We start from the raw sequence: 22,848 nt of genomic DNA, 5'->3' as shown, positions 1-22,848 counted from the left end.
GAAACCGGTCCCAGGATGCTAGCTTCCGGTCCAGGGAAGATATGGCTTGGCAGTTCGGGCTGGACTCTTCCCATGAGGCACAGGGTCAGACTGATTTGCATATGGCTATATCTGAACTGGGGTGGTGGAATGAGCTAAAGAATGTTGATGGATTAAACCCAGATCACTTGACTGGGGGTGAGTGTTTGATTTGCTCAAAGGTTCTGTCCATCATCCCTTTAGTATCGCTTAGTTCAGCCCCAGGGTCAGGTCTCCTCTCTTTCGTTCGAAACCCGCCGCCACAGCAGCATCATGTCCGAAGTCCTGGCGCCGGAATTGCATGGCCTGTCCAAAGAGGACGTGGCCGGCGCATGCACCGACTGGGACTAAGGATTACTTGATGGAGCAAACTATGCTTAGGATAAAAGATCCTAAGAAGTCATTAGAATTTTACACCAAAGTTTTTGGAATGACACTCTTGCAGAAATGTGATTTTTCATCTATGAAATTTTCACTTTATTTCATGGGTTATGGGCACAAAAAGGATATCCCCAGCGATACAAAAGAACGAACAGCAAGGACTTTTTCCAGGAAGGCCACAATAGAACTGACTCATAATTGGGGAAGTGAAGAGAAGAGTTATCATAACAGAAGCTCTGAACCTCGAGCATTTGGGCACATTGGCATTGCATTTCAAGATGTCTACACAGCTTGTAAAAGATTTGAAGGTCTGGGAGTAACATCTGTGAAGCAACCAGATGATGGTAAAATGGAAGGACTTGCTTTTCTACAGGATCCTGACGGTTACTGGATTGAAATCCTCAGTCCCAACAACATGTTAAATATTGTATAAAGATCTTAGCTTTTGGGTCCGTGCCATCAAATGTTCGAAGAGATCGCTCCAGGAGGCTGAAAATGAGCCTGTACGATAAAACCACTACTTGTTAGAAATATTGGAATTCCATATCTTTGTTGTACTTGACATTACACTTTTTAAAAAAGGCTAACTCCGCATTTCTCCCTTTTTTTCCTTTGTGATTTTGTCATCTTTCTTGAGTGCTGTGAACATCTTGTATAGGCCAGCCTTCTGCTGAAAAAGGTTACCTAGTGTCTGAATATTGTACAACCTCAGGAACATGGCGTCACTATATTTTTCTAATGTTTTGTAGAAAAGTAACAGATATATAAAAATGCAAACATGTTTCCGAGTGGTGGTGGTGTGCACATTACTTTACGCAAATGTGTCATTACAGCATGCATTTCACCACAGCACATCAGTCATCAACCTATTTCACATGTTTCAGAATGTCGTCTGACATTTAAGCAGAATATTCTTATTTCGGTGATAAGCATAGTTTTCTGTTATCTCTTGGCCTCTTTCAAATCCAAAACTCGACTGGTGGAACTTGTTCACTTGAATTTTTGATGCTGTAATATGTTAAATCTGAGTTGAGCCGCACTGCACAGTACACAAAGATGGGCAGATGTGTTATCAAAAAAGTAAGTGTTAAAAGCAGAGTCACACTAATTGTACGAATGTCAGAACGCTCACAGAGAAGAGCCACAGTGTGAGCAAATAAAAAAAGATTCACAATAAAACCAATATAATTTAAAAAAGAACGTAAAATCCATGAAATAAGAGTTTATTTATGTAATTTAGCCATTAACTGCGCTTCCATACAGTGTTGCATCTCTTTGTTTTCTCCTTGAAAATGTACTTTTTCTCCTTGAAAATGTACTCTTTCACTTCGTGCATGCCTCGTTCGATTCTTTCATTCCGTGCATGCCTCGAAAATACACGTAATTATTTCACTCCGTGCATGCGTATACTTTTTTATTTATTTCATGTTTCTTTCTTTGTTCTACTCGAGATTTGCGTCCTGTCTCTTCATGTGCAGAATTGACTCTTTTAATAAAGAAACGTCGCGTAATTAAAAATTTGCAAACATTCGTGACAAGAATTTTCAATTCTATTAAGGACACGGAGGCGAGGATTATGCTTTCTCTATTTCTTTACTACTAACAGCAGCCAATAGAAACACAGTAAAGAAACGAAAAAACTACCACTCCCATGAGCCCTTAGGCCAACCATAGAGAGTACATGCTATATAAGGAACCATAGAGGACAACACTTCCTCTTTCTTTGTCCAGGAACCATAACAGTCTAAAGTCATTTGAAGAAAAATACCGCCAACCATCCAGAAAGGAAAGTCCGAAGGCTGAACCGCAAAGAAATCCAACAGGAAAACAGGCAACCATTCCAAAAGCGCCGAAGGTGCATCAGGAAATACAGCAAATCCAGGATCCAAGGCGTGGAAAACGGTGCCGGAAAGACCAAGATGACAAATCACTTCTGGTCCGAACCTGAAAGAAAAACAGAGCCGTAATACACATCCCCAAAAACCTTTGAAGGTCGCATCACATAGGGTGGGGAAAAAACATCAATGCAAAACAATGCAGATCATAGTAAAGCCAAGATGCACATGAACAATGCAGTAGAATACCAATGGGTGGGATAATCCTCGCCTCCGTGTCCTTAATAGAATTGAAAATTCTTGTCACGAATGTTTGCAAATTTTTAATTCTATGGCAGGACAGGAGGCTTCAGATTATGCTTGTTCAAAGCTGTTCCACCACAACAGATGCAATATCGACAATGGGTTTGAAATAAAATGTTTTAAACACTGTATCAGAAGACCAATCAGCTGTTTTCACAATGTCATGCAAACTTACACCAACACGAAAAGCCTTAGAGGCCATGGCACCCCTCGCGGAGTGAGCTCCAAAGATGGAGGTATCAATTCCTGCTTCAGACATAAGCCAGCGTACCCATCGAGCAAGAGTAGCTGACGCCACAGGCTTAAAAGGTTTTAACAAAGCAATCAATAACTGTCCAGACATATCTTGACGAAGAGGAGCAGTACTCACCTCATAATCCTTTATGCAGCGTACCACACACAATTGTGGGTGGTGAGGAAATGCAGGATAAGTGACAGTAGACAGATTAGTCTTGATACGCCTGGAAATCGTAAAAGTAACCACTTCCGGAGAAAAGGAACGACCAGCGAGGTCCAACGCACGGACATCTGAAACACGCTTACAAGACACTAAGCACAAAAGCATTGTCAATTTCGCAGACAACTGCTTACGGGACAGAGAAGCGTTGGGAGGCCAAGCCTCCAGAAAACGCAGCACAATGGAGACGTCCCAAAGAGCCACATATTTCGGGCATGGCGGTTTAGCCATTCGCACGCCACGCAACAATGCAGAGATGAGAGGATGTTCCCCAACAGGCTTACCGTCGACCAAAGCATGGCCCGAAGAGAGAGCGGAACGGAAAGAATTGACGGTCCTGTAAGCAGAACCAGCAGAAGCGATGGAAGCAAGAAAATTAACCACTAGAGAGATATCTGCAGAAGTGTGATCCAGATTCCGTTCAGAACACCAATCACACCACCTACGCCAAGCTGACGCATAACGTTTGCGCGTGTTGGGGGCCCAAGCTTCACTGATAAATCTCTCAGCGTCTCCAGATAAGCCAGGGACTTTCCAGCGTTCCCCGAGAGACGCCACGCTACAAGACGGAGCTGGCCCGACAAGACTAGGGGATGCGGGTGGAGCAGAGGATCCAACAGCAAGTTCCACCTCGCTGGAAGCAGAAATGGTGTCGAGCAACTCATTTCCAGAAGGTCCGGAAACCAAGCTTGAGCTCTCCAAAGAGGAGTGATCAGAACAATCTCCGACAGAAACTGTTTCGTCCTGGCCAAGACTCGCGGGATCATCGCGAACGGGGGAAAGGCATAGCAAAGCTGTGGAGGCCAAGTCTGGAGAAAGGCATCCGTGGCGATGGCCTCCGGATCCGGACGCCAGCTGTAAAACCTGGGTAGTTGAGCATTGAGGCGAGAGGCGAAGAGATCGATCAGGGGCGACCCCACAGGCGAGACAGGGAGCGAAAGACCCGAGGGTGAAGACGCCAGTCGCTGAAGTCCAGGAGATGGCGAGAGTTCCAGTCGGCCACTTGATTTTGGCGACCCGGAAGATACTCTGCAATAAGAGTGATCTTTCTCTGTAGGCAGAAATGCCAGAAGTCCTTCGCAATCTCCGCTAACAACTTCGACCGAGTCCCCCCCAATTTGTTCACATATCGCACCGCCGAGATGTTGTCCATGCGAAGCAAAATGCAACAGCTGGTGGCTTGCGGAGCCAAACTGCGGATCGCAAATGATCCCGCCAGAAGCTCCAGGCAGTTGATATGAAGGGCTAATTCGTCCTGAGACCAACGGCCGCCCGTCGTCAAGTCCCCGCAACGGGCTCCCCAGCCCCAAAGACTCGCATCCGATTCCAAAACCAGGTCCGGAGTCGAGCCGAACAGAGCTTTCCCGTTCCAAGCTTCCATGTGATGGAGCCACCACATCATTTCCGACTTCGCATCCTGGGACAGAGGAACCAGATCGGAATACCGAAGACCCTTCTGCAAGTGTCTGATTTTGAGGCGTTGCAAGGCCCGATAATGCAGAGGACCCGGAAATATCGCCTGGATGGAAGAAGCCAACAGCCCGACAATCCGAGCGATCGACCGCAACGATACGTTCGGTGCAGACAACAGTGACTTCAACTCCCTCTTGATAGACCTGACCTTCTGGGCAGGTAAAAGAAGTTGGCAAGAGACCGAATCCACAAGGAAACCAGAAACTCCATCGATTGAGTGGGAAGTAAATGAGACTTCTGCGGATTCACTAGAAATCCGAGAGACTGAAGTAGATCGACTGTCCAAGACAAATGGGAGCGCAGTTGCAGAGGACACTGAGCCAGCAAAAGAATGTCGTCCAGATACACTATAAGTCTCACCCCCCGCGCACGCAGTGATTCCATGACTAGTCGCAGGAGCTTCGTGAAGCACCATGGGGCGGACGAGAGACCGAACGGGAGTACCGTGTATTCGAACCAGTTCCCCAGCCATTGGAACTGCAGAAAACGGCGATGAGGCGGAAAGATGGGAATGGACAAGTAGGCGTCCTTCAAATCCAGGCGAACCATCCAGTAGCCCTTGCGAAGAAGATCCCTGAGAAGATGGATGCCCTCCATCTTGAAGTGACGATAGATCACCCCGTTGTTGAATTCCTTGAGGTTGAGTACAAGGCGAGACCCTCCCCCCTTCTTCTCCACCAGAAACACATTGCTGACGAACCCCTGTGGATGGCGGTTCGTTCGCACAATGGCCCCTTTGAGAAGAAGGGAATCGATTTCCTTGGAGATCACCTCGCGATCTCGTTGGGAAAAAACAAGGGGAGAAGGGACGGGACCCTGAAGAGGGGGATGGTAGAACTCGATGTGGTACCCCTGCACTGTTTGCAATATCCATGCATCGCTGGAGATCGAGCGCCAATTCTCTAGAAAACACTGAATCCTGCCCCCCAAAACAACACTGTCGAAAGTAATCAGGCTCACCTGCAGAGGAGTAATCCTGTCGTCCTCCCTGGTTACCACCGTAGCCTCCCTTGTTGCCTTGGCCTCGACCTTTCCGGGAGGGGTAGAAGGTGGATTTGGATCCGGAATAGGACTGCTGCTGCTGCTGGCGCTGTCCGCCTCCACCCTGATGGGACTGCTGGCCACGTTGTTGACCAGAACCTCGGCCGAACGAACGTCCCCCTGAACGTCCGGCCTTGGCAAAAACCGGGCGGAACGCCCTACGCAAAGAAGATTGCGCCTTGTCTAGGCCACTAAAAGTCGCCACAAACTTAGTCAGCTCTTTCAACAGACCTTGAGCCAGGGCACCGGATTCGGAAGTAGCCAGCTCTGATAAACGTGGATCCATTTTGATTAAGATGGAACGCCGACGTTCCGTTGAAAGGGCACAGTTTGCGTTCCCTAAGAGACAGATAGCCCTTTGGGCCCAGCCAATGAGGACATCGGGATCAATGCCAGACGCCTCCCCTTGGGCTTGGTATGCCAGATCCAGGATTTTTGTCAAAGGACCAAGGATATCCAGTAACTTGTCCTGGCACAGGCGCCAAGAGCGGTCAATACCCTTCTTGGGATCCTTATTAAATTTCTTATGGTAAGTCAAAATTGTGGGATCGACCTCCGGAGTATCAGCCAATTTGTCCGCCAACTCCGGACGAGGGCACTCAGAACGTAACCGAGCACACACCTCCTGATCAAAAGAGTCGCGGATATGGTCTTGAATATAGGCAGGGCACCAAACCTTGGAGTTAGGGTGGATGATGTCTGTAGGCTCAAAAGTCAAGATTGGGGGATGTGGAGAAGCGTCCACAAAATGCTCCTTCCGGGACTTCTTTGCCGGAGGGGGACCAGAAGGACCAGAAGATGATGAGGAAGAGGTATCCTCAGTGTCCGGAGCAGGAGCAGACAAAGACCTGGCCAAACGAACAAAGTCAGACCTGTGTGGGTTACTAGGTGACTTAGAAGAATGCATAGAGGTAGAGGATGGAATCCAACCCTGTTGTTGGGCATAGTCAGCCAAATGACGTTTCAGAGGCCCAATGGCACGGACCAATGCAGTATTAACAGACTGCTGAACGCCTTGGTCAAGGGCATCGACTAAATCATACTCAAAGGAGTCCTCCTGCTCCTCCTCATAAAAATATTCCTCAGCATCGACGTAGTCTGCCATGGTGATGGAATGCACTGAGGAAAAAACAGGTAGAAGAACTTGAACAAACAAGAATCCAGAAATACCGAAGTAAATCTAGAGGCCCACAGCAAAACCAATTGCAAAGAATAGGTCACAATCAAGTGACTCCGACAGGGGGGGTGACTGCCCCACGCAAGCTACAAAGGCAGAGCCACAACTCGACCCAAAACCAGCAGAATAAAAAGTGGAGGGACCAGCTTGCGTGAATTGAACACCCTAGGCACCGCCTCTAAAAGTTATGCAGCCCAAAACCTTCCGAGAGGTAGAGGACGTCAGAGGAGCTCTCCGGCAGGCAAGTGGGCAGAGGCAATGAGAAAATGCGCCGCCTCGTAGCGTTCACAAGCTCCTGTCACACGGAGCGTCACAAAGCCACCAATGCGCATGCGCGGTGGCGTGCCTGCTTCCCGGAAGAGGAGCGGCGCGCGACACGCGCGCACAAGTCCCCGAGCTCCGGTCCCACTCCACAGAAGCACCAACGCGGGCACAAAGCGCCCGCAAGGCAAGAGAGGCGACCACGCGCTCTCAGAATCACACAACAACGTGCAAACTCGAAAGACCAACGCCGGTGGCAGCGCAGCGCGCAATGCGGATTTGAACACAAACGCTACAGCGAAAAACCGGCATAAAGGTAAACAAGCAATTAAACAGTGCAATGAAACACACCAGTAAGAAATGAAATACAAAAAGCACTTAACTGGCTGCGAAGCAGCAAAGAAAGAGGAAGTGTTGTCCTCTATGGTTCCTTATATAGCATGTACTCTCTATGGTTGGCCTAAGGGCTCATGGGAGTGGTAGTTTTTTCGTTTCTTTACTGTGTTTCTATTGGCTGCTGTTAGTAGTAAAGAAATAGAGAAAGCATAATCTGAAGCCTCCTGTCCTGCCATAGAATTAATTGCTTCCTGTGTATTTCCATGTGCAGCATTGACTCCTACATTAAACAAACGTGAGTAATTAATAGCCTTCTTAGCTCCGTTTCGTATCCAGTGAAATCGTGTATCCCCGCACTCAGCCCGAGCAGAGATCGACTGCTTATGTCTGATCCTGAACGGGCTGAATGTATTCTCCGAAGAAAGCCGAAGTGCAGGGGATATACGATACCAGGGGGATACCACATATTACACAACACCGGAGTCTGAGCCGCTCCCAGCAGTGCCACCTGCTTATCACTCTGGTATTGTTTCCCACACGATACAAGTTTATAATTCCCTCTTGTATGTAAGTTTTTCTTTGCGACTGTTCCTTGACATGTGTATTTTTGCTTGCATCACTATGCTACTATCACTTAAATTGTGATAGTCGGGTATTGTCACTGGGCGTCATAATTCAATGTCTGTCAGTGGCCCGTAGAGGTTCGTTGCTCAAATGGGAGTAATTTCTGATATTTACATGTTTTTCATGTCTTCATTACTTAACTTCGCGCGTGAGAACGAGTCCCTCATTGTCATAGAAGTTTCGCTCAATAATTACACTAAAATTATGAAAATGCCACACATAGCACTCTGAAACCTTGCGAGCAATGTGCTTGAACTAAAGTAAGTAGATATACAAATATGTGTGCCCTAAACAGCTCACGATGAAAGTGACACAAAGGCATACATGATTTTTCCCAGATACACAAATATATGCTCACATACCACAGACATATTATCGCACATAAATGAAAAACATGTCAATAAAGATTTTACTGTAAATCACTTTGTAATCGTGCGTCCTAAAATAACTGCATCCAGGAACGTAATAATAACCTTAGCCAGCAGTTGGACTTGGCCCAGAAAAGAATCGAAATTTGAGCTAATTTCAGCTCCGTGAATTATTTCCTCTTCTTTCTCCAAGACGTAAGGGATTCAATTGCTGTATAAGAATCACCCGTCTATCAGCAGCTCTGCTCGGCGCGCTGCTCGTTCTGTCTATTTGAGCCGAGGTTCACCTCTCCTGGGATGGGCGGGGCTGCTGGGGGCTCGCCCGAGCTGTCCAATAGGCAGGACCTCCGGAATCTGTCGAAGCGAAGGGGATACACGATCCCGAGGGGATACCTGATATTACACAACACCGGCACCTTCTCGCAATGCGAGAAGGGGTTGGAGCCTAAGTCTGGCATGTGACACGTGTCACTCTGTCATGTGGCATATGCCACATCTGATGTGACATATGCCATAGATTTTCTACTTGGTCTTTCATTATTATCAGTTGAGCATTTCCAAAGGACTATGTTTCACTCTGCTAAAATAAATAAATTGTTTAAAAAAATAAAAATAATATTAAAAAATAATTTTCCGAGGTGGGGTTTGAACCCTGGTCAAAACTCACTCAAAGCCCCTGTACATTAACAGTGAGCTACCTACTCTGCTGAAAGTTCCCCAGCCACAGGTATCTATGTCATAGAATAAGGTTGTCAGTCCTCCCTCTATTTCTACTGTCTTTGGACTGTAGATACCACAAATCTTCTCTCGATTTACATTCTTTAAATACAAATAGCCCTTCCTTTCATACAGTCTGCCACTAGCCCCATGCATTTCCAATTCTTACACAATCATCCCCAAATTCTCATCCCACTAAATAAGTGATTTCTTTCATAGCAAACCTGTCCCCCCTATCCACGTGCCACCCAGCATGCCATTATCAATGCCTGACATGCACTATGAGTAAGGAGGCCATAGTTATCCCAGATGCTGCTAGGGGGTCATTTACAAAGGCACAGCTTTCATTTGTGGAATTTAGAAATAAAAAAAAAACGATTCCCCCCAGCTGGGGTTTGAACCCTGGTCAAAACTCACTCAAAGCCCCTGCACATACACAGTGAGCCACCTACTCTGCTGAAAGTTCCCCAGCCAAAGGCATTTATGTCATAGAATAAGGATGTCAGTCCTTCCTCTATTTCTATTGTCTTTGGACTGTAGATACCACAAATCTTCTCTCGATTTACATTCTTTAAATACAAATAGCCCTTCCTTTCATACAGTCTGCCACTAGCCCCATGCATTTCCAATTCTTACACAATCATCCCCAAATTCTCATTCTACTAAATAAGTGATTTCTTTCATAGCAAACCTGTCCCCCCTATCCACGTGCCACCCAGCATGCCATTATCAATGCCTGACATGCACTATGAGTAAGGAGGCCATAGTTCTCCCAGATACTGCTAGGGGGTCATTTACAAAGGCACAGCTTTCATTTGTGGAATTTAGAAATAAAAATTAAAATTTTTTAAAAAAACGATTTCCCCCAACTGGGGTTTGAACCCTGGTCAAAACTCACTCTAGGTCCCTGCACATACACAGTAAGCCACCTACTCTGCTGAAAGTTGCCCAGCCAAAGGCATTTATGTCATAGAATAAGGATGTCAGTCCTTCCTCTATTTCTATTGTCTTTGGACTGTAGATACCACAAATCTTCTCTCGATTTACATTCTTTAAATACAAATAGCCCTTCCTTTCATACAGTCTGCCACTAGCCCCATGCATTTCCAATTCTTACACAATCATCCCCAAATTCTCATTCTACTAAATAAGTGATTTCTTTCATAGCAAACCTGTCCCCCCTATCCACGTGCCACCCAGCATGCCATTATCAATGCCTGACATGCACTATGAGTAAGGAGGCCATAGTTCTCCCAGATACTGCTAGGGGGTCATTTACAAAGGCACAGCTTTCATGTGTGGAATTTAGAAATAAAAAATAAAAATAAAAAAAAAAGATTTCCCCCACCTGGGGTTTGAACCCTGGTCAAAACTCACTCAAAGCCCCAGCTGTACACAATGAGCCACCTACTCTGATGAAAGATCCCCAGCCAAAGGCATTTATGTCATAGAATAAGGATGTCAGTCCTTCCTCTATTTCTATTGTCTTTGGACTGTAGATACCACAAATCTTCTCTCGATTTACATTCTTTAAATACAAATAGCCCTTCCTTTCATACAGTCTGCCACTAGCCCCATGCATTTCCAATTCTTACACAATCATCCCCAAATTCTCATCCCACTAAATAAGTGATTTCTTTCATAGCAAACCTGTCCCCCCTATCCACGTGCCACCCAGCATGCCATTATCAATGCCTGACATGCACTATGAGTAAGGAGGCCATAGTTCTCCCAGATACTGCTAGGGGGTCATTTACAAAGGCACAGCTTTCATTTGTGGAATTTAGAAATAAAAAAAAAAAAAAAAAAACGATTTCCCCCACCTGGGGTTTGAACCCTGGTCAAAACTCACTCAAAGCCCCTGCACATACACAGTGCACCACCTACTCTGATGAAAGTTCCAGAGCCACAGGCATTTATGTCATAGATTAAGGATGTCAGTCCTTCCTCTATTTCTATTGTCTTTGGACTGTAGATACCACAAATCTTCTCTCGATTTACATTCTTTAAATACAAATAGCCCTTCCTTTCATACAGTCTGCCACTAGCCCCATGCATTTCCAATTCTTACACAATCATCCCCAAATTCTCATTCCACTAAATAAGTGATTTCTTTCATAGCAAACCTGTCCCCCCTATCCACGTGCCACCCAGCATGCCATTATCAATGCCTGACATGCACTATGAGTAAGGAGGCCATAGTTCTCCCAGATACTGCTAGGGGGTCATTTACAAAGGCACAGCTTTCATTTGTGGAATTTAGAAATAAAAAAATAAATAAAAAAAAAACGATTTCCCCCACCTGGGGTTTGAACCCTGGTCAAAACTCACTCAAAGCCCCTGCACATACACAGTGAGCCACCTACTCTGCTGAAAGTTACCCAGCCAAAGGCATTTATGTCATAGAATCAGGATGTCAGTCCTTCCTCTATTTCTATTGTCTTTGGACTGTAGATACCACAAATCTTATCTCGATTTACATTCTTTAAATACAAATAGCCCTTCCTTTCATACAGTCTGCCACTAGCCCCATGCATTTCCAATTCTTACACAATCATCCCCAAATTCTCATTCTACTAAATAAGTGATTTCTTTCATAGCAAACCTGTCCCCCCTATCCACGTGCCACCCAGCATGCCATTATCAATGCCTGACATGCACTATGAGTAAGGAGGCCATAGTTCTCCCAGATACTGCTAGGGGGTCATTTACAAAGGCACAGCTTTCATTTGTGGAATTTAGAAATAAAAAAAAAAATTTAAAAAAAACGATTTCCCCCACCTGGGGTTTGAACCCTGGTCAAAAGTCACTCAAAGCCCCTGCACATACACAGTGAGCCACCTACTCTGATGAAAGTTCCCCAGCCAAAGGCATTTATGTCATAGAATAAGGATGTCAGTCCTTCCTCTATTTCTATTGTCTTTGGACTGTAGATACCACAAATCTTCTCTCGATTTACATTCTTTAAATACAAATAGCCCTTCCTTTCATACAGTCTGCCACTAGCCCCATGCATTTCCAATTCTTACACAATCATCCCCAAATTCTCATTCCACTAAATAAGTGATTTCTTTCATAGCAAACCTGTCCCCCCTATCCACGTGCCACCCAGCATGCCATTATCAATGCCTGACATGCACTATGAGTAAGGAGGCCATAGTTCTCCCAGATACTGCTAGGGGGTCATTTACAAAGGCACAGCTTTCATTTGTGGAATTTAGAAATAAAAATAAAAATTTTTTTAAAAAACGATTTCCCCCAACTGGGGTTTGAACCCTGGTCAAAACTCACTCTAGGTCCCTGCACATACACAGTGAGCCACCTACTCTGCTGAAAGTTGCCCAGCCAAAGGCATTTATGTCATAGAATAAGGATGTCAGTCCTTCCTCTATTTCTATTGTCTTTGGACTGTAGATACCACAAATCTTCTCTCGATTTACATTCTTTAAATACAAATAGCCCTTCCTTTCATACAGTCTGCCACTAGCCCCATGCATTTCCAATTCTTACACAATCATCCCCAAATTCTCATTCCACTAAATAAGTGATTTCTTTCATAGAAAACCTGTCCCCCCTATCCACGTGCCACCCAGCATGCCATTATCAATGCCTGACATGCACTATGAGTAAGGAGGCCATAGTTCTCCCAGATACTGCTAGGGGGTCATTTACAAAGGCACAGCTTTCATTTGTGGAATTTAGAAATAAAATTTAAAAAAAAAAAAAAAAAGATTTTCCCCACCTGGGGTTTTTGAACCCTGGTCAAAAGTCACTCAAAGCCCCTGCACATACACAGTGAGCCAACTACTCTGCTGAAATTTCCCCAGCCAAAGGCATCTATGTCATAGAATAAGGATGTCAGCCCTTCCTCTATTTCTATTGTCTTTGGACTGTAGATACCACAAATCTTCTCTCGATTTACATTCTTTAAATACAAATAGCCCTTCCTTTCATACAGTCTGCCACTAGCCCCATGCATTTATTATTGTTACACAATCACGGTACAGGGAACCCCAGGTGCTACCCAGATTAGGCCCCCCCTGGCATAGGTAGAATAGGATGAATGAAACATCTGGCCCGCCATTTTTAGGACAGCTTCTGGGCACCCTCTTCGTTCAAGTGGGTCTCCTGGAGGCACGCAATGGAGACGCCTTGGCGTCGGAGGAATGAAAGGACCCTGTATCTTTTAGTGCAAGTGCCCAATCCACGCACGTTCCAAGTTAAGAATTTAAACCCCATGACAGGAGATCACGCCCAACCTGAACATATATTACAAACGGCGTGTTCCGCCACCCACGGGCCCAACCAGCATCCAGGCCGGGGTACCTAGCCCATCTGATCAGCCATTCAAAAAACAGAAACACAGTACTCTCGATGCCAGCAACAATTTCCCCTCCCAACCCCACCAACCCCCCAAGCCCCCCAACCCCACAACCCCCCCATAACATCTACCCCCACCCCCACCCACGAGCAAGATGACAGCAACAACAAAACACGCTATCCTGCCCTCCCCCTGCTGGTGCCAGGATGTACACAGCCACCCTATTCGTCCCATCCAATACACACACACACACACACCCAACCAAACACCACCCACCCCCCTTCTAGCTCCCCATGGGACCCAGACGTACAGGAATGAACCTGGGCTTGGCCGCCGGCATCAGTCCCAAAGCAGGGCCCTCCCCAGCCAAAATAAAGACAGACACCGCCACATAAGGTCGTTCCAACTGGATACAGGTCCTACGCTCCTCTCCGTCATTCAAGCTCGAACAGCACGGCTCCCAGGTACCTCATACAAACTCAAGGCCCAGCACTAAAGCCCCCAAAGCAGAGCACAACACTCTTCACTCCAACAGTAGCTTACGACAGAGCCGTCCCCTGCAGCAGTTCAGACATTCCAGTCTCTGGGATCACCGGAGCCGTAGAGTCTGTACCTGGCACAATGTCCTGCAGGGTATCTGGAACCAACACGTCCCCAGGGGCGGATGCGCCCGAGGACTCTGGACCATCCCTTGCCAAGGAAGGTCCCAACGGCTCCGCCTTCCGCATCGTCGTCTCTGGGGATGGTTCCCCCAGGTCTCACAGGGCCCCCCTCACTCTCCCGAGGGCATGTTGTCACCCCTGTATCTCCTGCCACTCCCACACCTCAGCGGGCTATTCGAAGAAATGCGCCCGGCCCTGAGATATCACCTTGACCTTGGCCGGATATAACAGCATATATTGTAGCTTCATCTCCTGGAGCTTCTGCTTGACTCCCAGGTAGGACTTCCGCTGCTCTTGCACCTGTTGGGTGTAATCAGGATAGATGCATATGTGGCTGTTCTCAATGGTGAGAGACTCCGTCTACCTCGCCGCCTTCAGAATGCAATCCCGGACTATATAGTTCAGGATCTTCGCAATCAATGCCCTCGGAGGCTTCCCCGGGTGCGGGGGGTACCATGGCCCTATGCGCCCGTTCGATGCCAAATACATTTGATAGCCCATGCGGGCACAGTTGAGTCTGAATCCAGTCCTCCAGGAAGCGCTCGGCATTCCCCGCCTCCAATCGCTCCGGCACACCCAGGACTCTAATGTTGCTGCGGCACGCCCTACCCTCCGCGTCCTCAGCTTTTCATTCCAATGCGTGCTTCATAGAGGTGAGTTGCATGACTGTCTTCTGGAGGGAAGCCACCGATACCTTATCCGCCACTTTGCGAAGATCCGTTCGCAGAAGGTTGACATCAAGCGATACAGTCTCTATCTGCCGCTCCAGCGCAGAATGGGAGCCCTGTATGGCCTTCAGCAAATCCGCCCGGGAAGGCTCCGCCGGCACATCAACGCACTCCTCTTGACCTCTCTGCCCCGTAATCCATTGCAACGGCAGACGCTGGGTTGTATACTGTGTGATACTATTAGGCTGAGTGGATTTCGACATCCTGTCCTTACGCAGAGCCAGCAGACCAGGCACTCAGCGACCACCGCAGGGGAGCACCAAGGATCGTATACGGGTACCTCCGCTCAGTAGCGCGCCTTCTGGTCGCTCTTCAGGTCACTGCCATTCCGCTCCCGATCTCCCATCCAGCAGGACCAGGCTGTAGCAATGGGGTTGCGCACACAAGGATCAAGCACTACCTCAGTGCGTCCCCAGCGAAATTCAAGATTAACAATACTATGTCCACACCAGTTCCTGTAACACTGGGTGTCCCTCAAGGATCCTCCCTCTCCCCTACTCTGTTCAATATACTCATGGAACCACTTACCGCACTACTTCAAGCATCTAATGTTCAATTTCACATGTACGCAGACAATACCCAGCTCTACCTTAAAATACACACCCTTGATGACATCAAAATACTCAACACAACGCTTAGGAACATACAGACTTGGCTGGCAGAGAGTCACCTCAAACTTAACCTTCAAAAAACGGAATTCCTCCTAATAGCGCCTCCCACCAAAGTCCCCCTCACTCAGTCCTGGCTTAACCATCTCATTGCACTCAACGTTCAACCTACTATTGTGGACTCAGCGAAATCTTTAGGCATAACCCTTGACTGCAATCTCAATATGCATCATCACATCAGCAATGCAACGAAGGGAGCTAATTTCAAAATCAACACATTGCGGAAATTGAAAACTTTCCTTCCTCTCAATGACTTCAGAACTGCACTCCAAGCCCTAGTCATCCCTCGAGTGGATTATGGAAGTGTTGCCCTCTGTGGTCTCCCCATATCGACAACCGCACCAATAAAAGCCTCTATTAATGCTGCAGACAGACTAATCACGGGCTCAAAAAAACTTTCACACATTTCTCCTGATCTAAAAGCTTTGAACTGGCTGCCTTACGAAGCTAGGATACACCTGAAAATCGCCTGCATGACCCACAAGGTTATACACCACAACTCCCCCAGCTACCTCGCTCAGAAACTGACAATCTCGGGTGGCTCAAGAGTGACAAGAAGTGCAGACAATCTTCTTTTGAAACCTCAGAGATTTCACAAGAAAAAACTTATAAATGCTCCTTCTCAGGGATGGCGCCCAGGATCTGGAATGCCCTCCCTCCAGAAATCAGACTTATCTCATCCTTGGCATCCTTCAAAAAAGAAGTAAAATCTCTCCTATTAGCTAAAGTTACCTAAACTTTGACTAATGTAATCTCGTAACTCAGTACTCTTCCTCTTGTGACTATGTATATTGACAACCTATGCACCGTTGCTACCTTACCTTGTTTCTTTTTTTCTAACAATTTGCTCATCTTTGCACAAAATGTTTTGTTTAATTATTACTCCTTGCCTTTTTATCCCATTCTGTATGTAAAGAGCTCTGATATCCGTAAGGATCTTGTTCGCGCTCTATAAAACTTTTAAAATAAATAAAAAGAAATTAAATTCACTATCAGGACATGCCACACACACCAGCGCTTGTCCTACCTTTCACATACAGTGCACCCTGCCCATGGGGGTACATTGGACCTACCTCGAGGCGACTTACATGTAGAAAAGGGAAGGTTTAGGGACTTGCAAGTGTGTGCACTTGCCAATTCGACATGGCAGCCCTAGGCTGTGGACAGGCTACGCAATGGCAGGCCAGAGTTACACTTTACAGGCTGTTTGCGTGGGTGGCACAATCCAGTGCTGCAGCCCACCAACAGCATTTGATTTATATGCCCTGGCACTCGCAGTGCACTTTACTAGGGACTGACACATGAATCAAGTAGCCAATCATAAAAAAACCAATCCATAACACAGTTTACACAGAGAGCATACTTTATCACTGATTTGGAGTGGTTAAGTGCCCATAGTCCTAAAACCAATGCACACAGGTCAGGAAATAATAGGAGGAAAAATCTAAATATTTGGGGATAACCCTGCAAACAGGGCCATTTCCAACAAGCAGTCACACACATGCAAGCACAAACTCCACTCAATAGCAGTCACACACATGCACACTCGACTCACGAGCAGTCGCACACACTCCACTCACAAGCAGTTACACAAATTCAAGCGCAAAATCCACTCACGAGCAGTCGCACACTCCACTCACGAGCAGTCACACTTATGCATGTGCACACTCTACTCACAAGCAGTCGCACATAGGAGCACTCGAGCTCTTCCACTAATGTTATGTGAATGTGATGGCATGCAAACAGCTCCTTCATTCTGCAGGCAGAATGCGTGGTGAGCACAGTGCGGGGGAGACACTCAGAGTGTGAAACTCTCTGATGGATCCTGTCTGGATTGATCTGAGGGGCTCAGGAAACAGAGGAAAACTATGAAACAAAGAAAACAGCAGTGTGGGGACGCCATTTTTCCCCATATATAAACACAAGCCTGCCAATTTTCAAATGAGCCTGGATAGCTCAGTCGGTAGAGCATCAGGCTTTTAATCTGAGGGACCAGGGTTCAAGTCCCTGATCAGGTGGGTTGTTTATTTTACTTTTTTGACATCTATGATTTCTATTTTTGTTCTTAAAGGCCAACGCTCCTAGTAGCAATAATCTTTGCAAGCTCTTTAAGGTTGGAATTCGCTAATTGCTCTCCTTTTCGATATTCAATGTTGTCTCCGTAGCGCCACCTCCTGTCTGTCTGTCTGTCTGTCACTGTGCACCGGTTTCAACGAGTGATAATCGGAAGTGCAGTCGGTGTGCAGCCGGATCCCACTCGGGCTTCCGCTCGTTGACATCTCTGCTCATTATCAGATACTTCTTTTTTGCATCTTATAAATGTAACAAACTTACTATATTCTATTCACAAATTTGAAACAACCTCGTGCAAGGGAAATGAGTGTAATCCATTTTTTTTTAAAATTAATGTCTTCTTGTTGTAAATCGTTTGAAATAAAAGGACGTGAACATTTTCTAAAAGAAGTCACTGTTTGTGCCTTAAACCATCTTCCCTCAACAAGATCTAATTTTTGCGACTTCCAGTGCAATGTGCATAACTGGTGCGAAAATATAGAGCACGAGCTCTACGTGTACCGACATCTAAACCCTATTGGTAAATGAACTTCCCAGTGGCATGTTGGTCTAGGAGTATGATTCTTGCTTTGGGTGTGAGAGGTCCTGGGTCAAATCCCAGACGAGCTATCTTTTGATTTTAATATTTTTTTGTTTAAAATAGGGGCACTGAAAAACACTTCAGAAAGATGAAAAAAAAACCTTTTTCCTTATTTCAAACGCATTAAATAAAAATTTAAAAATTTGAATATGAGATAAATAAGAAGTAAAATGGGCTCATCCAGGCTTTGAACCCGGGACCTCTCACACACTAAGCAAGAATCAGTCCCCTAGACCAACAAGCCACTTTGTATGTTATTGCATCTTTCTCATATTCCAATTCTTAGTGCTCAGAGCTGCCACCAGAGCAGCATAGGGCTTTCAAGTAGACTTTTAAAGGGACCGCTCTATTAAAACCCACTCACTGAACAGCAGAGAAGGAATTAACAGCAGAACCAGAAGGACCCATAAGAACACTTCTTACCTCCCACATCTGTGAGACTCACCGGCAATAGAGCAGGGGCCCCACATGCACAGAGAGCTCTGTATCAGGACGTGTGTTATTTATACTTTGATAAACCTATTTTGTGCAGTCATTTTAAGGGCCATTTTCATCTCTCAGTAATTCTGACCAATATACTCGAATATGCTTCTACGCCAGTGCATTAAATGGCACTATAGAAGTGAAGGTGCTCGCTATTTACAGTATCTGTTATTCTGCTTGCTCCTGAGAAGTGCACTGGCAGCACTGCCGAGAAGAGCACTTACTCACCCTTTCAAATGGAAGAAGTGCAGGTACTCATTACCGGACAGAGTACTTGCCCATTTAAAGCGATGCCCAATGCCATAAATAGCAAATAAAACCATATATATGATAAAATTAGTGGACACACGTACAAGCTCCGTCATCAGATTTACTCCACACCCCTACTCATCACTCCCACGTTCACCAGTAACTAGACGTAAAAGAATGAGTGATTAAAAGTGTGTGAGGGTGTATTCTAGGTTGCACTCCCCCATCCCATGATCATAGAGTGGGATTATGCACCCACTACTTCTTTCTCCTGAGTACAAGAAGAGCAGTCCAGTCCTTCATGGCTCCTCTCAGGTCAAAGACAGCAGGTCCAGTCCTCTTCAGTTCGTCCTCAGGTCCAGAAAGTGTTCTGAAGTTGCTGCCTGGAGATCAGGGCATAACTTCAAGGGGGTTGTTTGGGGGTGTGACACCCTCCCAAATTATTGCATTCATTACTTGGCATTTGGGCTCAGGGCCCTGTGTCGGGTCTGCTATCGATGTGTTTTTCTGGTTTTGACCCGAGAATAAAAGACAAATAATTAACCTTTTATGTGAATTAGTGCCAGAGATATGCAAATGGAGACTGAATTTCAAAATGTGAAACCAGATAAACTTAAATCAATACCTGCTTCCCTGCTTCTTCAAATTGCGTGATCCTAAACAAATCTTTTATTTTGGAGCCTCCTTTTTCTTTATTATCCTACATAGGCACAATTCTAACTACTTCAAGTTGTGCGCTGTAAAACCACCACTTATGCTTGATTTAATAATCTATAATGTTGTGCCTTCTATAATAAGAATCTAGGACACGTTTAGCATTTAAATGACTACTTTAACAATTGCGATACAAAAGGGGATGATGGACGGAGCGTTTGAGCAAATCAAACACTCACCCCCAGTCAGCTGATCTGGGTTTAATCCATCACCATTCTTTAGCCCGCTCTCCCACCCCAGTTCAGACATGGCCATATGCAAATCAGTCTGACCCTGTGCCTCATGGGAACAGTCCAGCCCAAACTGCCAAGCCATGTCTTCCCTGTACCGGAAAAAAACATCCTGGAACTGGTTTCTGGATAATCAGCCATCATCAGCCAGCCTAGCTTGAATCCAGTGGCAAAGTGAGCAAGGGACCCAAGTCTGGGCACACCCTGCCAACTTAGGGTGAACAAAGCAAAACCAAAGGGGATGATGGACCGAGTGTTGAACGTTGCAAGCACTCACCCCCAGTCAACTGATCTGGGCCTTGATCATCTTACCTGTCCACCCTGCAGCTGACTGCTTTTTTAATTGGGAAATTTGAGCCCCCCCCTGAATCTCACTAACTAGGCCAGTCCCCCTGCTGGGGATGCCACATTCATGCCTGGCACGTAATCAGACACATAAGGGCTTGATTTGCTTGATGCACAGAGTCAAGTTTACTCTTCCTGTGAGTTCATGTCCCCATTACATTAAGGTTGTTGAACTTGTTACTGTGCCTACTACATAATACACTGCAACCTACAAGCTGCAGGCTCTAATCCCTAAAGTATAGTTAAAGGTGACTGAGCCAGCTGCACAGGTCTGCTTGGGATCTCCAGGTTACACATCCCAGTCCAGTTACGGTTACTCAAAGGCTCAGTTTACTGCAGAATAATGTAAATAAACTGCAGATTGCACTTTTGAATTCACATAGGAGCTACCCAGCCTCTCACTCTTCTACGGTGGACACAATCTGTACATTTAAATATAATGCTAACATGAAGTAGGACTCAGGTTACTGTGGGTGAGTCTCCAGCACATCTTTCATAATAACCATGTATCTTTCAAAATACTCCTCTCTTATTACAGTATTGCTGGGGGGACTGGTGATTTACATGGTGAGCTCAGGTCACATTCCCTACTTTCCCCAGTTGGAGCAGTAGGAATTGTAAAGCACATTTTCACCCTGAAAAGTACATTGGTACTGAAAAACAGATGTTCATTGTTCTCTAACTCAATAGTGCTCCTTTTATTAACCACAGAAAGAGGAAAGGCTGAGTCAACTTACCAGCCTTTGAACCTGTGACCCTGAAGTCAAACACAGATCTCTGCAGTTAAATGTGTGAGTCCCCAGAGCCACCAACTGAGCAAAAGCAGCAGGTCAAGCAGTGCACTATTGATAGTGTTTGGCTACAGACAGCTGCGGCTGTCTGTTAGCAACTGCTAATGAGTAGGCCTTGGCGGAGTTCGTGGAGTTCCGCATGACTGAAAAACTCTGCTGTGCTGCGCGGACTTTGGCAAGCAGCAGAGTGCGTTACGTTGCACCATTCGCACTGATTTTTAGAACTTGGAGTTTGACCCGTGCTATAAAATCAGTGCAAAAGGTGCACGCACAGCGCGAGGGGGTGCAGCTTCTTTCTGCTGCTCGAGTTGATGTTCTACTAGAGCAGCAGCTTCCTCAGCGCGAATGGAAGGTTTCTCAACGCAAGCGGTAGCGACCATCCACACTGCCAGCATTGAAAGATATCGCCGGGAGGTGGTCTGGGGTAAAATTCTCCCCGCTTGCAAACTTAATGTTGGTGAGCGCAAGTAAGTAAAAACTCTGCTCTGCGGAGTTTTTCAGAACTCCGTGTGCTACGCGGAGCGTGGAGTGGGAAAAACTCCGCAAAATCAATGAGCGAAGTAGAATTTCATGCTCAGGCCTACAAAAGCGCTCCACACTATCAGGGTCACTGCATATTCATTTTTTTACATTTTGCTGTTGAAAACAATTATATCAAATGTGAAGTGACTGCCATCTTCTACTTTATAACTTGCAATGCATGAAATAATGGTATTGTTACCTTAGGTATAACAGGCAAACCACTTGTGTTGGCTTTGTCAAATGCTTCTTTCTGTTCTTATCTTTGTGTGTTGCCCGTCACGCCAACACTCCATGAAAAAGCATTGGCATAGCCAATATGTCGTGCCTTTGGGACCTTATAATTATTTGGCCATGCAGCACATTATCCTGGGTGCTACAGCATCTACTGTTACTTCACGGGATGGGAGGAATGGCACCCTCACAGCTGCCCCATCCCGTAAAGGACAGTGCCCTCACAGCCATTGTTAGAGCACAGTGCTGCTACAGCTGCTCCAAGCAGAAAACACACAGCACTCCTGTAGCTGCTGTGAGACGTTGGCCTGGCATATGCTGTCCACTATTCTAGTGGGCACCTAGCACCAGTCCAAATGACCCTTATTGATGGTAGAATGTGCGTGCCCATACTCACACACGCACACACACCCATACACACACGCTCACACACACCCTCCACCCCCACCCACCCCCCCTCTCCCTCACCAACAAACATTGTGTGCTTTTTCTTTCCCTCCCTCCTCCTTCTCTATGGCTGGTCTTCTTCCGTCCCTGCAGCGCTGTTACTGGTAGAATGATGCATGTGCTGTGGCTCCTCTGGGTCCTCGGCTGGGCCAGCATGTACTCACAAAAAGATCCACTGGTCATCTTGTACACCGACAACCGATCTCTCCTTCTTCACCGAGTTCTAAGCCTCGCCACTGGGCACGAGTTGCAGGCCACGCCGATGTGCACGGTCACGGCTTGCCTCCAGCGTGCACTGCTCTTTCCCTTTCCCTTGGTTTTCAATCGTGGAGCTCAACACTGAGACTACAGTGCGGAGTCCTTTCCGGAACCAGGGAAAGCAAACGTAGTAGAAGAGGGTACGTGGCATAGCCCTTGATGAGCAGCTGAGGAAGAAGCCTACCAAGCCTATACCCGATTATGAGTTACAGCTCGACGTCCGGCCCTGAAGACGAGCTATGCAATAGAGACCTACGACAAGCCAAGGAAATGCATAGCGGCGAGACACTGGGTCCAAGTGCTGCATTAATTAGGTGAGAGCTGCGGGTTTGACGAGGCAGCTTGGAGAGGACGGCGTTGGAGACTGGCCTTTACTAGTTGTCTACAGGATCATTGGGCAGATGCAATTGCATTTTCGTTGCAGAGCGGAAAATCCCCCTGCTCTTTCTAGCAGTTGCTCCTAAGCGATTCCTGCACGCACCAAGTTCATTAATGACTCCTGTCAGGCCACCTCCAAAATGAAAACGCATTTTCAGAGCTACCTTTGTTTCTAAA

The 22,848-nt window shown here is 46.4% G+C and overlaps 1 pseudogene; it reads left to right on the top strand.

The window, feature by feature from the left end:
- Positions 1-319: 319 nt before the first annotated feature.
- Positions 320-832, top strand: LOC147663702 (lactoylglutathione lyase pseudogene; annotated as a pseudogene).
- Positions 833-22,848: the final 22,016 nt, after the last annotated feature.

The sequence above is a fragment of the Lissotriton vulgaris genome, unplaced genomic scaffold, assembly GCF_964263255.1.
Source record: "Lissotriton vulgaris unplaced genomic scaffold, aLisVul1.2 SCAFFOLD_602, whole genome shotgun sequence".
Taxonomy (NCBI): domain Eukaryota; kingdom Metazoa; phylum Chordata; class Amphibia; order Caudata; family Salamandridae; genus Lissotriton; species Lissotriton vulgaris.
Note: the sequence above shows the minus strand (reverse complement) of the source record. Positions and strands in the feature narration are given on the sequence as shown.